This window comes from Lemur catta, chromosome Y (genome assembly GCF_020740605.2).
Source record: "Lemur catta isolate mLemCat1 chromosome Y, mLemCat1.pri, whole genome shotgun sequence".
Taxonomy (NCBI): domain Eukaryota; kingdom Metazoa; phylum Chordata; class Mammalia; order Primates; family Lemuridae; genus Lemur; species Lemur catta.
In genome coordinates, this window is record NC_059156.1 from 3,645,358 (window position 1) to 3,661,020 (window position 15,663).

At 45.9% G+C, this 15,663-nt stretch overlaps 1 protein-coding gene and 1 long non-coding RNA gene across 3 annotated transcripts in view; both read left to right on the plus strand.

Moving 5' to 3' along the window:
* The window catches only part of LOC123629050 (F-box-like/WD repeat-containing protein TBL1X), a 1,209,717-nt gene that overhangs the window by 846,673 nt on the left and 347,381 nt on the right, over positions 1 to 15,663 (plus strand). The window lies entirely within an intron of this gene.
* On the plus strand, positions 4,370 to 4,775 carry LOC123629077. Its single transcript, XR_006731897.1, has 3 exons — positions 4,370 to 4,385; positions 4,479 to 4,624; positions 4,729 to 4,775. It is a non-coding gene; the product is annotated as an uncharacterized LOC123629077 (long non-coding RNA).

Sequence of the window (15,663 nt, forward strand, 5' to 3'; positions counted from 1 at the left end):
CCCCTTAAATTTTGTATCTCTTTCTCTGAGCAACTCGGGAAGCCCATCTGTCTGAAGTCTTCCATGCCCTGCATGTGTAACATTTCTGCTCTTTCTGTCCATATCCCTGTCAGTGGTCTCATGTGACGTGGGCTGTTATTGGTTTTTTCACTCTCACTGTTCACCTTGCCTTCTCTGTGTCATCCTCCCATTACCACGGAGTGAAACACTTTCATGTGAACTAAGGCAGCTGTTTGTTGGTGTTTGTACTTTCTGGCTGGTTAAGCAGTAGGGACAATTTGCTTTGGTGCATGGCACACCAAGACACCCCTCGACGACTGAAATATGGCAAGTCTCTGCCAGGAATACCAGAGGCAGCAGTCATGCAGCGATCCACTCTGGATGGAGTGACATGATTGTTCTGGGAGCAATGTGAGAATTTTCTGTTTTCAGGAACAGGAAGGAGAGGAGCTAATTGGAAAAGCCAAGTTCGAATCGTCTGCGGGATTCCTCTGTGAATTCTAACGAAGACAGGAGGAGATTCACCAGAAATGTCCTCGAATTTTAAATAACCTCTGCTTTACACTCACCACAGTGCTGCCCTAACCTCAAGAACCGTGAGAGATATTTACCAAGACAAGGTATTCTTGTGTTTTCCCTGGATCAAAGGGTGCCCTCTACAGAGGGATCTGGTTCTTTTGGCCCTCTCCAGCTTGCTAGGTAGAGAAAGGCTTATGTTTAGGATATGGGCTACACCATCACAGAGGCACAGCAGGACATGTCCAGGGGATGGTCACATGGGGTTGAACGCCTGTGAATGGCTTCACAAAGACAGAGCATCATCACATGTTCACAGGCCAGGAAACAGTGCTGTGGCCAGTGAGGTGTCCTGGGAGCAGATGGATGTGTAAGGAAAGGAAGGTGTGATGAGTGCCTAATCTGCAGTTGTTCACATAGGAGAGAAATGTGGACAGAGCAGAGGGGTAGGGACATTACACAAGTAGGGGCATGGAGCTTTTCTTTGAGCATCTATCCTGGCTGGCAGGGTACCTTCCACCTCACCACCCTGGCACGCGGAAGCTCAGGTTTGCCACTGAGGACAGCCATGGGCTGCTGTCGAACACGAGGGAGCCAGCAGACACAGGGCTGCACATGCGCTGTACCACCAGGTCGGGAGATGCCACGCCAGGAACCTCAGTCACCAAACATGTCGTGAGTACAACTGTCCTTGGTAGACTCTTTCCCTCTCTGAGGTAACAGGCCTCCATGCCGGGGTAAGGAGGAGGAGGAGGAGATCTGCAAGACAGGCTTCCTGCATGGACCTGCAAAACTCACCTATGCACAAAGGGAACATCCCTCACAGAAATGTCCTCCCACTCCAGTGCACGTGGCAGGCACCTTCCCCATGGGAGATGGAACCTTCTCCCAAAGAGTAGAGATAGGAGAAATTTTAGTGAGGTTATGATACGGTGACTGCATTATCATATCGTAATACTTACCCCTTAGCACGTCTCAGTTTTTTCTTCCTCCCTTGAACTCCATCTGAAAATATTGCGGGTGAGAATGATTTCTGATATGGATGGACAAAGCCTGTGCTGAAAGCCTGACAGGTTGGGGGCAGAGTGGGACACAGGTGTTTGCAGGAAAGAATGTGGAAGGACCCACTTAAATTACCTGTGGTGTTCTGGGCATAAAGAAGTCCTTTCAGCTGTGCTGCGTGGGGTGGGCAGCTGGGAAGCCTGCAGTGTGGACGCCACCCCTCCTCCTTGCGTTCCTGCCATCATTTTGAAAGCAAGCTTCAGGAAGAGTCTGATCTAGCCTGCTCACAGGGCCAATGCCACTTCCTCATTCTGTGTCCTTTCCACCTGTGTCCACTCTTTCCCTCAGTCTCCTCGCTCTCCCTTCTCTCTGTCTTTCTATTCCAGTTCTGTCCCTTGCTCTGCCTCTGACACTGGCCCTCAGCTCATTCACTAGCCCAAGTGCCACTGTGGGGGGTGCTGGACATGATCCCGATGCACCAACATCTGGGACCTGGCTGGAAGTTGCAGCCTGAGCTCCCCTGTGTTGTAAGCACTGGTTCCTGGACTGGCAGGACACCATGGGGTTTACTGGGTCTCCACCCTGGGAATCATCAAGCTCCCTATTGACCTGGCCCAGGGTCAACAACTGCAGACAGAGTCCCGAGGATATTTGCTACAGGGCACAGCTGGCAGCAGCTGTGTTATGTTTCTGTGACACTCACAAGGCCCTGGACTTCCTCAAAGCCAGCCCACGTGGAGACTCATGCCAAGTCCCTCCAACCATATTCCTACCGATTAGTAGACAGCCACCTGCGTCTGGCAGCTTTCTCTTCCCAGGACCGAGCTGCACACTGGAACCAAGCATTCTGTCCTGCTGTCTCCCATAGGCCAAGAGTGCAGGCCAGTGTGGTCTTCTGTTGTCCTGGGAAAGAAAGGGCTGTCATCGGGCAGGAGACCTGTGAATATGGTCTGTATGGTCCGGGACATGGGCCAGTTGTGGCGGCGGTGCTGTCTGCTCTGGGCCCAGGTCTCCTGCTGTAGCCTGGCTTCGGGCAGCTGCCACCCACCCCCACAGCACCAGCCGGTTCCCTCCCCTTGTTGTCTCCTTGTGGGATATCACGTGCCATCTCTCGTGCACGACACATACCCTTGAGGGTTTTCTGTGTTCTAGTGGCCCCATGTCACCTAATATACAGGGAAGCAACCAAGAGCAACGGAGCAGATATGCACTTTTAACACTGCTTACAAGAGAAGCTCGGGCACCTACAGCTGCTCCTGGCAGAACCAGGCTCAAGTGCCCAGGAGGGTGGGTAGCTGCGGGCCTGAGGACGAGGGAGGGAGCACCCAGTGGGACCCCTTCCACCCTCTCTCTGATTGGCAGCGGTTGGACAATCACCCTGTAGGGGTGACTCCCAGGCCAAGCCAGCAGGAAGACAACTGGAAGAAGAGCAGCGTGGGGCATGTGTGGAGAAAGAGCCGGTGGAGGAAGTGCAGGAGAAAGAGGAGGATAAGAACAAGCAGGCAGAGGCAGGGAGCTGCCCCAGGATGTCCCAGACCACACTGGAGGCCCTGGAAGCTCTTCAGTTAGATCTGGAGCCAGTGACTAGCCAAGCCAGCAAGGCCCACGCTCGGCTGATGTGCAGGGTGTTGCAAAGGTGGCAGGCTCACCTTGACCACAGGATGTCCATCATCCGGGACAATCTGGCTTCTGGGCCAAAGCCCTATCCTTTTGATTGTTGGTCTAGATCGTGCTGTAGAGACGTGTGCTAGGCAAAGTGTTAAGTCATGCTAATGAAAATGTCATCTATAAAGTTGGTGACACTTTGCAAGGCTGAGAAGGGAGGATTACTGGAGGCGATCAATTAGAGACCAAGAGAAGACCCTGTTCCAAATATATATGTATATATATTTATATATATATACACACACACACAAAGGTGGCATTGTGTCACCTATCTGTAGTCCCAGGTACTCAGGAGGCTGAAGCAGCAGCACCTGTTTAGGCTGGATTTGGAGGGCACAGCGAGGTATGATGAGGCCAAGGCACTCCAGTCTGGGCGTAGAGCGTGACCCTGTCTCAATGAAAGAACACAGGATGTGAGCCACAACTTTTCCCATGTATGTGGCACAAATGCACTATTGGGGTGATAGGCAGAGGTTTGAATCATAATGGTGCCTACCACGAAGTAGTTGCAAATAGCAGCAGTTTCCCTCAGAATAATGCTACAGGGAAGGAGGCCTGAATGTTCACCTGCATCAGTCAGAACAGGGACAGTGTTCATACATAATATAGAATGATTCTGCCATGCCTGGGACAGAAACAGAAGAGAGCATGAACTCACAAGAAGTAGCCCTTCTGTTCCTCAGTAGTGGTAGTCTCTTCTTGGCATGGGAATGAGATTTCCACCTAACGGCCTTAATGCAGGAGAAGGAAAAGGGGAAAGGGAGGTTTGGTAGCAGGTGTGTGAGATATGCCCTACCCGGCTGTATTCTTTCCAGAAGTGCTCTGTTTTTTGTGGCCTTCCCTTCTCAGCATATGAAGGATCCTTGACCTCATGCAGTTTGTGAAACAGCCCCAGATGTCGATCCTGGTCAGTGTCCGAGAGGAGGACATGGTTAGCTACATGATCCATTTGGGGGTCAGGCCTGGGAAACGTAGGTTGGTGGGTTTAGAGGGGAATGGCGAGGAAGATAATTAATTCTTACAGGCAAGAAAGAGAAGGTCACCTGATTAGAGAATTAAGCTGTCCTCACTTTCCCTTTCCGGCTGGCAGGTGGAGGAAATCAAGCATCCCAAAAGCTGCTACAGGATCTTGCTGTTCTTCGGGAACAAAACCTACTTCCGGAAAAAAGTGGTTACCAAGGAATATCTCGTTAACATTACTGGTAAGATGTGACTCTCTGGATGGGTCGTGAGGATGGTGGGTACATCAGTGCCCATGTGCCCTAGCTCCTTCCTACATGCCCATTTTCCTACAGAATTCAGAGCACCTCATTCCTCTCCAGTTCAGTGGTATCAGGATTATGAGCATGAGGCCCACAGCCACGCACACCAGAACAGCAGTCTTAACTTCTTCAACTGGTTTTCTGACCACAACTTTACCGACTCTTACACGATTGCTGAGGTGGGACCTTCCTGGGGAATGTCTTACATGGCCTAAGTGGGTTTGCCAGCTGCTTGTGACACTTGCCCAAACCCTTGCCTGACCTGTTCTGATTTCCCTAATAGCTCATCACTGAAGACCTGTGTCTCACTCCCTTGTGCTACTATACAAGAATGAAGGCGCCTGCGGAAGAAACAGAGGACAGGTGAGACACTGAGGAAGTGAGGGTTCAAATGCATGTTGTCTGGGACCTGGGCATTCATGTCCCAAAGGTAAAAATTAAGGCTCAGAGGAAGACAGGAAGTGAACAGAACCCAGGTCGTCCAGGGCCTTAGGTCAAACAGGAACATTAGGGACTGCAATGCAAACCAGCTGATAACTGGGGAATCTTAAGCCCATAGAAGCATAGTGAATGTCCAGAGTCACACAGACAGAAGCAAGGCAGAATCACTAACTTCACTTCTTAGAACTGCCTTCTATTACAGTCAACCCTACCCTTGGTTGTCCTTCTTCTCCCTTAAGGGGTCAATCTTACATATTTTTTTCTCTTACACATTCCACAATGGCTGTAGATATGGATACCATCTTTTCCCATGTTTTACCACCAAATTTCTGGTTTTTTAAAAATTTCCTTATGTCTAATCTAAGCTTATTGGAGACACACAGAGAATAGCAGGGATGGGGCGGGGATTATCGGCAGCACTTGTTAAACAAGGTTAGAAGGCAATTGAAGAGGTCACAGTAGGGAAAGAGAGCACCTTGGTCAGGGAATTGAGAAATTAGAGGAACTTTTGGTATTTTTCAGAGGAAAGGCATTTTTATGTGTGTTTTAGGACACTTTACAGTTTGGAGTTGAATATGGTGGAGCCAGAAATTTGCCTAAACTATGAGAGCCCAACCCCCCAAAGCTACTCGAGCTGCAAGAGATGACTACTCCATATGATCAAAGTCAGAGAAAATAAAGGATAATCAGATCAGGTGGTGACAACTGCAGACAGCAAGACATCTGGATGAATTTGGAGTGTACTGAGGGAGAAAAAATAAACACTGTCTAGTGTGTGAATGTGTGTCTGAGTGTTTGCTAATGTACTGAATGGGGTGAGTTAAAAATATGTCTATGTCTATGTATCTGTATGCATCAAGCTCTCTCTGTATCTGTAATTACATATACGTATGTATCTATCTATGTATTCTGCGTTAGAGTTTACCCAAGAGGATCAAGGCCTATGATGTAAGAGGGGGGATGTGTCATTTTTGGGATTTCCATTTGAGGTCAGAATTTGTGCTACAGGGCAGGTATTGGGGAGGAAGAGAAGAGAAGCTAGCTAAGTTGGCGACTTACTTGTATTCAGAGAAAAGGAGGGTAGTTTGATGACAGTGGCTAGTGGTCAGGGACCCGAAATAATTCAGTGCTCAATTTGGTTTTATAAGGTACCTCCAGTGATCCTTACGCTTGCATATTACAAGACACAGGAGGACAAGACAAGATGATGGATATTTTAATGTTGGTTTCACAGTTGAATTAATTGTCCTCATTAGATGAATGCATGGCTCTTTGCTGGAACAATGAACCTCACAGGACCAGGTTTGCCAGCAATGTTGTAAGAAATGAGCATAGGGTGGGGTTCTGGGAAAGAACACAGAGGTACAGGGGAGGATAGGAAGCATACGACTTTCTCGTTCTGGCAGGGGTGCCTAAATAAAACAAAACAAAGGCTTGATCAACCACATTCCTCATACGCATGACCTCATGAGAAAGTCTTTGTTTCCAAGTGACTCAGTGTGGGTAAAAAATGCAAACAGCCAGAGCTGAGGGAAACAGATGGGTGGAGTCATTCTTACACAACGCCAGGTGATCCACATGCGTGCTGCCTTTCTGCAGATGCTACTGTCAGTGTTCCTATTCTGGGATGGATTAGTCTTTTCCATGAGACTCTATGTTAGGTGAAGACTCAACAACTTAACAAGTAACACCATCATGAGTACATTACTTTCTCATGTAAACTGCAACAAGGACATCTCTGTGAAACACGCTGCACACTGCTTCTATAACCTGAGGGGTCCACGTTTGTGGCCTTTTCCACAGGCCACGTGTGTGGTTAAGTAGTGAAAAGGGAAAGAACTGGGGTTGCCTGCAGAGCATGAGTTACAAGCCCCACCCAGAATGACAAAACTCAGGGTGCTCCTTCCCCAGTGGGTAGCTGCTTCCAGAAATAAGTGCGTCTCCGCACAGAACAAGGGATTGACTGCCAGAGATGAAGGGACATTTCAGGGTTTAACCCAGAAAATCTGTACTTATTCCCAGATAAATCATTTCCAACGTGGGCCCCATTGCCGGTAACACACTAATACTGTAGTTACACATTCTTGGCCAACATGAACTAACTCCCTGGCCCATAGCTTTTGTGAGAAGACCTATGGTCTTTCAGGGATGAGTGTTTGGCAGAGTTCACGTGTATATTTTCTACCTGCAATCTGCATGGAAAACCTTCTCATAGATATCAGCTTTTAGATATTAAAATCTAACTCGCCTTGCTGCTGCTTGGGTTTGGTCACCTGAGGCTCTCAAGAGGGAGCCTTGGCCATGCTCTGGCTACTGTCTCCATGACGCACAGATGCTGAGCAATGAGTTCTTCAAAACTTGACCCCAACCTGCGGGGACCTTTACAGCTCCCACATAGTGAAACCTCTTATACTATTGCACTGGTTAAAGGAGACTGCTCTAATCACCCTAGATGGAAATGGGAAGGCAAGTTGTGTGGTCCTCCAGGAACTGTAAACCAGGAAATTTCGGAGGACTTACCTATATAAAACCCTATATTAGGTAAAGACACAATAAGGAACACCATTATGAGTACATTCCCTTCTCTTGTAAACTGCAATGCGGACATCTGAGTTGGAGCTTAGCAGATTGGCATGGTGATAAATAGATTTTGCTAAGAAGATTAAATGGCAGGGCTCTTTACCAGTCTGCCCAGTCGTGGAATGAAGTGGGGACAAACCTGTCATGCAGAAGGTAGCAAAATCATTAGGTGTCTCCTCTTGACTTGAATGCCGGTATCTGGTGGGTTGGCCTCCTTGTCCACACTAGTGATTGCAGCTTACTGAGTTTCTTCCTCAAGGTTTAGGTGTACCTCCGCCCTATTAGTACAGTCACATGAGCACTGATGTGGGGCTCTTATTATAGAAAGTTACACAAGTTTCCTAACTTTTTCTTTCACTGATTATCAGTGCCTAGGGGCCACAAAGTACAGTGTCACCTGACGAATCTGTGAGCATTCTGCCTGAATATCACGGAATCATACTTGTTGTTTCTCATTGTCAGAGTCTTGGAGGTGTGCTCTGTTTCAAATGAAAATCATGTTTGTTATGTGCCCATAATTCTTTCTCTGTGTGTGTGAGTTTGTCTCCGTCCCTGTCTGTCCCTGTGCCCTTGTCCTTCTGATGCTTTTGCCCTGCCTGTGTCAATTTGCAGACTCATATCTCTGTACCATGCCAGTCTTTGACACACCGTGTTTTTCTATAGAATTGAGTCTGTTGTCATCTATCTGACTAAATTTAGCTTGCTTCTCTGAGCAGTTATGTACCTGAATTTGTCCATTTTACCCAATCCTGGATCAAAATGTTGTAACTCCTTTGAGATTATTTGGGAAATGACTTTTGGTAAGGCATAAAAAAATCCTTTATTGTAAGTCATATCTAATACTGATATAATTGTAAAAAAAGAATAACTGTACTGTTACTGCAAATCGCTAACCCAATCAATATATAAAAATATAGGCTTACTTTTACTTAGTAATAACTGTGGTTCCCACAGGACAATGAGAACTTTTGAAGGAAGGTACCATGGAACTTCCTACGAGGGAGCAAAGGTTGATTGATTTCTGTTTTCTAAAGCAATGATGAAAGGAATTGAGTATAATTTCTCCCTAGTATGTTCTCTGATTATTCGTTTAACAATCATTGTGTATTCACAATTTCTTCATAATATTTTACTAAAAAAACACAAACAACTTAGATTTGTGTTCATCATCGTGTGATAAGAAGGAAAAAAATCCGTGTCCTCAGTTATCAAGTATAGAGAAGAGAGGGGTAAAATAAACAAACAATGTATGGAAATAGGACAAATAATGGTGTTACGGCCTCACCTGTGGGATAGGAGAATTGAATGGATGTCAGATATTCAGAGAAAAGAACTGTTGTTAAAGAATTTTCTTCTTTTGCTTTTATATTTAAAAAAGAATTACATTCCACAGGGTGAGAATGGGACATTGTCTTCCAGTGCTCCCGCCCTTTCTTTATAATGGCTATGTGTATTCCACTTTGTACATGTACCACAATTTCTTTTCTGCATTCCGAAACGGAATGGTTCAATGTGGAAGTAAGCTAGCATACGCTGATATGTCGGCAATAGTAAAATGTGAATAGCACAGGTACAAACACGGGAGGACAGGTATTTCTTTGACAAACTGATGTCATTTACCGTCGATACACTCACCCTTAATATGATTGATGGATCTTGCAGGGTATTTTTCCTCCTATTTTTAGGGTTTTTGGGGACTTCCATACTGTTTTTCATAATGGCAGATCTAATCTACGTTTCCCCCAACATTAGGCAAGTGTTACATGCATTTCTCTACTTCCTCACCACCCCTTATCTTTCGTTTTTCTGTTGATAGACAGTCTTACAAGAGTGAGGTCAAAACCTCATCGCGGTTTGGATTTGTTTTTCCGTAATAGTTAGTGGCATTGAACATTTTAAATATATCTATTGGCCATATGTGTGTGTCAGTTCGAGCAATGCTTATTTAGGCCTTTTGCCCATTTTTTAATGAGGCTCTTTTCTTGCTATTCAGATTAATTCCTTACTTACGGTAAAGCATTAAGCCCTTTTACATCTATATGGAATGAAAAGAATTTCTGCCGTTCTCCGAAACGTCTCTTTTCTCAGTTTTTGTTTCCTGTGCTGTACAGAAGTCATTTGGTTTGATATAAACCCATTGTGTTTCTTTACTTTTGTTTACCGTTGTTTTGAGATCATATGAAGACAGTAATTGTCATGAGCTACATCATGGAAATTGTCCCTTATGATTCCTTTCAGTATTTTTACAGTCTGAGGCCTTATATTTAAATCTTTAATCTGTTTTGAACTGATTTTTTATATGGCAAGAAAATCTACCTTTATTTTTCTGCATGTACACTCCAACGTTTCCCCAATATCATTTTTTGAAATGACTGTATTTTATTCCTTGCCTATTCTTGGCTTCTTTCTCAAAAGTTATTTGACTGTACATGCATACATTTATATCGTGGCTCTCTCTTCTTTTTCTTTACCCATGTATTTTGTTTTATTCAAGTATTGTGCTGTTTATCAGCATAACTTCGTGGTATAATTTGCAGTCAGGTAGAATGATGTCTCCAGGTTTGTTCACTTGGCTCAAAATTACTTTAGGTATTCTGGGCATTTTTTGTTTTACCAAGCAATTTTAGGGTTTTAATATATCTATTTATTGATTTGGTATTTCTGTCTTGAATGTCACCGGTATTTTGATAAAGATTGCATTGACTCTTTGGATCACTTTGTGTACTGCTGAGATTTTAACACTGTCAAGGAACATGAAATATTCTTACACTGATTGGTGACAGTTTTCCATTTCTTTCCTCAAAGATTTATCAATTTCTTGTTGTCTTTCATCAAGTCGACACTTTTTCACTTCCGTGGTTAGAGTTATCCCTAAGTATGGATTTCTGAAATTATTTTGCTGCCTTATTTTTCGGACCGATTACCATTAGTGTCTACAAACTCTACTGCTTTTACAGGCTTATTTTGAATTGTAAAACTTCAATGAGTTTCTTCATTTTTACTGGTTTTAGATTTTTCTATATATAAATAGCACACCGTAGGGAAACAAGGAATATTTAACTTATTCCTTTTGATTATGTTTTCTTCCATTTTGTTTTGTTTGTTTTGGTTTGATTTGGTTTTCCTCCTGTTTAATACCTTTGGCTAGAACTTCCAGGGTTTTGTTGAACAGAAGTAGGGACGTGTGTCCATTCTTGTCTTTTCCCAGATATTACACAAAATGTTCCAACTTTTCCCCATTCACACTGAGGTTTCCCTAGAGTTGTCACGAGTGGTTTTTATGGTTTTCAGGTACGTTATTCTGTACATAGTTTGTTGACAGATTTTACCTTGAAGAGATGTTGAATTTCGATAAATGGTCTTTCTTCATCTGTTGAAATGACCATAGAGTTTTTGCCCCTATTCTGCTACAGATATGCATCATATTCTTTGGTTTCTCTGTGTGGAACCATTCTTCTACTTCTGGGAGAAATGCTACTTGACCATGGTGAATGATGTTTTTAATGTGCTGAAATTCAATGAAACTCAATTTGCATGCATCTGTGAAATGTCAGAGGTGCCTCACACTGATGTTGCTTTCTACTTTTAGACCATTGTGTTGAGAAAACTTACTTGGTATAAGGTCTACAAAGGGGATAATTTCTGTATTTCAAAAAATATTCTGAGACTCGCTTTCTGGACTTGCATGTGGTCTCCCCTGGAAAATATACTCTGTGCAGGTGAGAAAGTCCTTGGGTGATAGGTAGTTTGAGGAAATGTTATGTATACGCCCACCAGGTTGATTGGAAACTTCCCGGCTGTGAGAAACATGTCTTACATGTGCATAGGCTCTGACTACAGGCAGTATGCTCTTCTGTCGACATAACCGTGAACTTCCTTATGTGTGCAGAGTCTGCCCTCCTCTTAACTTGAATGTGGTTGTAAGATCCTGGCTCGTAAACCTATGTCCTACTCACCAGAGTAGCACTGAGCTTTTCCCCTTCCAAAAGTTTTGAAATTTTGATTGCTTTAGGGGATTTGCTTTCTCAGTTTTCTTCTTTGCAGGTAGATGTTTCAGAATCCTGGTACCCTTCATCCTCATTGAAGAATCTGGGTTTCTTTCTTATACGAGCCCTACTCTGATAACATTATCCTTATTTGTTTTGGGAAAACTTGGTGGGTATAAGGCACAGATTCTTTTTTCCTTGGATATCAGTGTTTATTTACCTCTCATAGACCCTAACCCCTTCACATATAGTATGTAAAGGATGTGAATGTATCATCCTTTACATAGACACATAGATAGACAGATACATAGATTTTTCTAATGAAGAATGGCAAGTCTCATGAATTTGGAAAGGAGAGCTGTATTTCTCAAAAGGGGTTACAGCCTGCAGGTGACCATCGTACAGGCTGGGAAGCCCAGGCATAGGCAGAAGGCCAGAGGAAGCACTAGCAGGCAACAGTAAAGGGAATAGGAATTTCATGTGAATAAGATGTCAGCACATAGATATTTAAAAACGTGTAGGAAGACTCATTGATAGTTATGTAAGGAGAAACCAGTGTACGCATAATTGAACATCATGATCCCTCCTGTTCATGGGACCCAATACCAAAATGGGTGGTAGTAACATGATGCAACAAGGGCGGAGCTTTTGGCCTTGTGATATGAAAAGCTGAAGTGGGCCAGGCTCATTGGCTAACGGCTGTAATCCTACCATTCTGGATGCCGAGGTAGGAGGATTCCTTTCCTCATGGGTTAGAGAGCAGATGGAGCAACACCGAGAGCCTGTCTCTCTAAAACTAAATATATATAAGTTAGTAAAACTAAATATATATAAGAGGGTGTAGGGGTGGGCCGCGATTGTCCCAGCTATCCATGAAGCTGAGGCAGCAGGATTGCTTCAGGCCAGGAGGTGGAGGTTCCCGTGAGCAAGAATGATGGTCCTACTCTCTATCCAGGCTGTTCCTTCCTGCTGGTGTCTAGATGGTTCCTTTTGGGCAAAGGGAAATCTGTTCTGAGGAGTGTGCAGTGGATGGGACTGGGATTTGTCTTTGGATCCAGAGCAATGGAGACTGGCCCATCCCTCCTGCTGTGGTTTCCTTCTGCTCCTCTCAGGGCTCTGCAGAAAGATTCAGCCAGGTGCCACAGAACACAGGAAAGTTTGTGTAGGGGCCTTCAGCTGCCCACTGTAAGCCAGTGTGGGCCCACCACAACCAGAATAAGAAACAACCTACCAGACAATAGGATGGTAAAGGGAGGCCAGGCCTCAGACAGCAAAGCTGAAACTGCCCCCTGAGGGTGCCAGTCCCACTGCTTGGCCTTGTGAGTCACCCTGGGGAAAGGGGACCAAAGATGATCTTGCAAGTACACAGGCTGTGAGTGATGAGGGAACCTATCTCCTCAGCTATTCTAAGGCGTCTCAAAGTTTCAGTGTCAGTGGAAGTAGTTGCCCAACATTTCCCCTGTCCTAACCCCATGGCAGTGTCTCTGTGTCCTCACTTTTTATCAATATGGTCCATGAGATATCATGATAGTCCATGCTAAGTCTCCTGCAATGGAAGTAATTTTAGGGTGCGGATCAGTCAGGGCTCCAGTGTGACTCTCCTTACGAATGCAGACTCTACATGTGTATTGGCCTGTCTCTTTGTCTCTGTCCGTCTTTGTCTCTCTCTGTCTCTCTCTCTGTGTCTCTCTCTCACACACAATTGAACTGTCGCTCTGTCTCTCCCTCTCTCTGCCTTCCTCCTTTCTCTCAGCCTCCACACTCACATGTCTCTCAACTGAACTCTGTGTCTCTTTCTCTCACCAACTCTGCAAGCCCGTCTGTCTGAAGCCTTCCGTGCCCTGCTTGTCTAACATTTCTGCTCCTTAGGTCCATCTGCCAGTCAGTGGCCTTATCCTCCCAGGCTTGCTATCACTTTGTCACTTCCACTGTTCATCCCACCTTGTGTCTGTCATCTCACTAATGCCACAGAGCGGAATCATTTCGTGTCTACTAAGCCATCTGTTTGCTGGAGTTTGGCGGTTCTGCATGGGTAAGCAGTAGGGATAGTTTACTTTGGGGCATGGGCCACCAAGACACCCCTCAGTGACCGAAAGGTAGCACGTCTCTGGTTAGTATCCTGGGCGAAGCAGTCATTCAGCCATCCACTCTGCAAGGAAAGGCCTGATTGTTCTGCAAGCCATATTAGAATTCTGTGCTTCCGGGAGCAGTGAGGAGGGAAATTCAATAGAAAGGCCAATTTCATGTTGTCTCCTGGAATCCTCTTTGAATTGTAACTACCTAGGGAAATCCATCTGAAATGTCCCTGAATCTTAAAAATCCTCTCTTTAACACACCCCTGAGTGTCACCATTCCATCAAGATCCCTCAAGGATATTAACCCAGAAAACCTATTCTTGTGTTTTGAGGATCAAGGGGTGCACTACGCAGAGAGAGCCGGTTTCCTGTGGCGGACTCCACCTCGCAAGGTAGGAAAAGTCCTATGTATGGGACAAGGTCTACACTCTCCCAGTGGGAGAACAGCACCTCTCCAGGGCATGGTCTGGTGGGGATGAACGCCTGTCAAGGGCTTCACAGAGACAGAGCAGGATTCCAGGCTCACAGCCCAGAAAAGAGTGGTGATCCCAGGGTGATATCCTTGGAGCAGAAGGATCTGCAAGGAAAAACTGGTGTGACAATTGTCTACTTTGCAGTCGTAACCTGTCCCCGGCAACAGGTGCCAAGCTGTAGGGTGGGGATGTTACACAAGCTGGGGCATAGAGCTTTCCTTTGAGCATCCACCCTTTTTGGCAGGGTCCCTTTCATGTCGTCAGCCTGATATGTTGGAGATTATGTTTCCTACTTGGTCCAGGGACTGCAGCCAAACATTCTCCACAATGAGCTTGGCCCGGGGAGGAAACCACCTGACACAGGGGTTGAAATATGCTAAACCATCAGGTCGGCAGATGCCAGGCCAGAACCTCAGTCACCAAACATCTCATGAGTACAACATGCTCAATAGCCTCTTTCCATTTTGGAGGCAACAGGCCACTATACATGGGTATGGAGGACGAGGAGACGTGCAGTACAGGCTTCCTGCATGGACCCGCTAAACAAACGAGGACACAAGAGTAACATCTTGCACAGAGATGTCCTCCCAATCAGGTACACGTGGCAGCACCTTCCCCATGGGAAATGGGACCATCGCTGGAAGAGCAGAGATAGGAGAAGTTTTATTAAAGTTCTGTTATGGTGACTGCATTATCATATCCAACACACTTACCTCTTAAACACACCATATGGTTTTCCTTGCCTTGAACTTCATCTTAAAATGTTGCGGGTCAGGGTGATTCCGGACATGGCTAGACAGGACCCTCTGCTGAAGTCCTGACAGGTTGGCGGCAGAGCGGGACACAGGTCTCTGCAGGAAGGAATGTGGAAAGACCCAGTTAAATTACCTGTGACATTCTGGGCATAAAGAAGTCATTTCAGCTGTGCTGCGTTGGGTGGGCAGCTGGAAGGACTGCATTGTGGACACCACCCCTCCTCCTTGCATTCCTGCGGTTGTTTTGAAAGAAAGCTTCAGGAAGGGTCTGATCCAGCCGCTCACTGAGCCAGTGCCACTGTCTCATTCTGTGTCCTTTCCATCTGTGTCCACTCTTTCCCTCAGTCTCCTCGCTCTCCCTTCTCATTCTGTCCTTCTGTTCAAGACCTGGCCGTTCCTCTGCCTCTGACCCTGGCCCTGAACTCATTCACTAGCCCAACTGCCACTCTGGTCTGCGGTGGCAGCGATTCCCACCCAGCTGCATCTGGGACCTGACTGGAAGTTGCAGCCTGAGATCCCCTCTGTCATAGGCACTGGTAACTGGGCTGCCAGGACACCATGGGATCTAATGGGTCTGCACCCAGGGAATCATCTGCCTCCCTTCCGACCTTGCCAATTGTCTAGAAATGTAGACACAGGCCCGAGGATATTTGCCACAGGAAAGCCCAGCAGCAGCTGTAGCACGTCTCTCTTGTTCTCATCAAGACTGGGCATGTGGAAGCCAGTCCATGTGGGGAGTGACACCACATCCCAGTATCCAGATTCCCACATAGCTGAGATATATGTACTTGGCCTCTGTCACGCTGATATTTGCATGGACCGAGCTGCATAAAAGTCTGCACCCCAGAAATCGGGGATACCGCTGGGTCACCTCTGGTCAGCCACCGTCACAGGCAGAGGGGTCATTG